Source organism: Macrobrachium nipponense, chromosome 25 (assembly GCF_015104395.2).
Source record: "Macrobrachium nipponense isolate FS-2020 chromosome 25, ASM1510439v2, whole genome shotgun sequence".
Classification (NCBI taxonomy): domain Eukaryota; kingdom Metazoa; phylum Arthropoda; class Malacostraca; order Decapoda; family Palaemonidae; genus Macrobrachium; species Macrobrachium nipponense.
In genome coordinates, this window is record NC_087214.1 from 62,128,897 (window position 1) to 62,131,396 (window position 2,500).

Here is a 2,500-nt window from a genome sequence, read left to right on the forward strand (position 1 = left end):
GTAACCATGGCAATCGCATCATTTATTTCACGTCTGGGCTGACAGCCAGGCCACTTTTCACCCTGGGATTTGGAGGCCCATACACAAGCCCCGAGTCCCTTTCGCTATCACCTCTCGGAATCCTGTAGCGGCAAAGTCCGAGGGACGAGTTCGAGAAAACATTGAGGGGCTTCGAGTTTGTCACCAGCACTGGTTAAGTCTAGTGGAAGAATGGCTGAACTTTGCCCAGAAAGCTTGCTTCGGTGGCAAGGCCTTCAGGCCACCTAATTCCAGTCCGTGGAAAAGGCTAAGTCTGATGACAAAACGCCTGAACTTTGCCCAGAAAGCTTGGAAAAGGCTAAGTCTAGCGTAAAAATTCCTGAACTTTGTTCAGAAAGCTTGCTTCTGTGGCAAGGCCTTCAGGCCACCTAATTCCCGTCCGTGGAAAAGGCTAAGTCTGGTGGCAAAATGCCAGAACTTTGCCCAGAAAGCTTGAAAAAGGCTAAGTCTAGTGGCAAAATGCCTGAACTTTGCCCAGAAAGCTTGCTTCTGGGGCAAGGCCTTCAGGCTACCTAATTCCAGTTCGGGGAAAAGGCTAAGTCTGGTGGCAAAATGCCAGAACTTTGCTCAGAAAGCTTGGAAAAGGCTAAGTCTATTGTAAAAATTCCTGAATTTTGTCCAGAAAGATTGCATCAGACCACCTTCTTCCAGCCCGTGGAAAATGGACGAATATTTGTCACGGTGACTGGCTAGGTCTAGTGGAAATATGCCTGAACTTTGCCCAGAAAGCTTGCCTCTGTGGCAAGACCTTCAGACCACCTTATCCCAGTCCATGGAAGATGGAAGATTGTCCTGGAAAGACTAAATTTTCTCGAAAACTAAAGGTTCACTGAGCATCTCGGACCAAGCGTGAAATTCACGCAGTCAAGGACCAGCTGCTTTGTGATTAGTCTTCGGAACCGGTCATTTGCTGATATCTCTGATTCCAGAAGTCCACTTAAGTTGGAGAGGTCGTCCGTCTTGCTCTCTGAAACAAGTAAATGAATAAATCGATAAATAAACAATGCTAACCATATATCATAATTTCAAAATAAATTACATCATATTTTTTTCCATTTTTGTAGTGTTCCTAGGATAAAAGGTGCAGAGGGGCTTAATGGGTCAAATTTTTGTGTTTTATGTAACACGATTTTTCCAACATCCCTGACCAATGTTTTTGACTTCAATGTCCCTTTTTCGAGCCAATTTCCTTCGGCCCCTAGCTGCAACCCCCTTTAATCCCTTTTACTGTACCTCAGTTCTTATTTTCTTTCTTCCATCTTACTTTCCACCCTCATCTGATAATTGTTTCATAGTGCAAACCTTCCGACTGTCAATTTCCCTCATAGGTTCCAGCTCTTGGCCTTGGACCAAAATTCTTATTACATTCCTGTACTATTATGCCAAATTTATACCAGTTGATCACAATTCTCAATGTCCTTGTTTAGGCTAGGTTAGGTTAGATCAGGTAGGGTTAGGTTAGAGTGGGTTAGTTTAGCTTAGATTAGGTCAGGTCAGGTTAGGATAGAGTATGTTAGTTTAGGTTGGGTTAGGGTGGATTATTTTAGGTTAGGTCACGTTGGGATAGGTTAGGTTAGATTGGGTTAATTTAGATTAGGTTAGGTCTGCTTCGGTTGGGTTAGTTTAGTTTGTATTCCCCGTAGTTTTGCAGCATTACAGGGAGATTCAATCGCTCAGAAATATTTAACAAAATAAGAATTCTTCATCATAATTAGCAAAATGACGAATGAATAATGTATAGTCTCCTTTGACGAGGGATCATCAGAGTCTTTCCGTCTGCCTTATCGGAAATCATTGTAGGCCATCGTCTAATTCCCTTCGTTATTAGGCTTTGATATCTCTCTCTCTCTCTACTTTAGCTAATGAAAGGCCTAATGAAATACGCTGTTTGTATTCGCTGGCAAAGTTGTTGGAACATCGGCAAACAAAAGTTTATTGGAGCCACAAAGAACTTCTGAAAAGATGATGGGTGGAAGGGCCACAGAAAAATAATAATAAAGAGAGAGAGAAGGAATCCAATATATGGGAGTTTTGAAAGACCTCTATGTGTGTATGAAATCGAAACTGGGTATTTTCCATGAGAGCTGATAGGATACTCTACTTGAATGCCCCGTAAGAGGTTAATGACCTCATTGAAGGGGGTGGAATCCGATTAGCATTGAGAACACCTACAAGGAGAGAGAGAGATTGGAAAGTATCCGGCGTTACAATTGTTATGGTCATTCCGTGGAGAGAGAGAGTGAGAATTCTCTGCCATTATAATTGCTATGGTCACTCCATGGAGGGAGAGAGAGAGAGAGATTGGAAAGTATCTGGCGTTACAATTGTCATGGTCTCTCCATGAAGAGAGAGAGAGAGAGAGTGAGTGTAGGTGTGCGCACACATGCTCGCGTAACAAACAAATAGTCAGACACACAGATGCGCTCTCTCTCTCTGCTTGAAAAATAACCATAAATAAGAG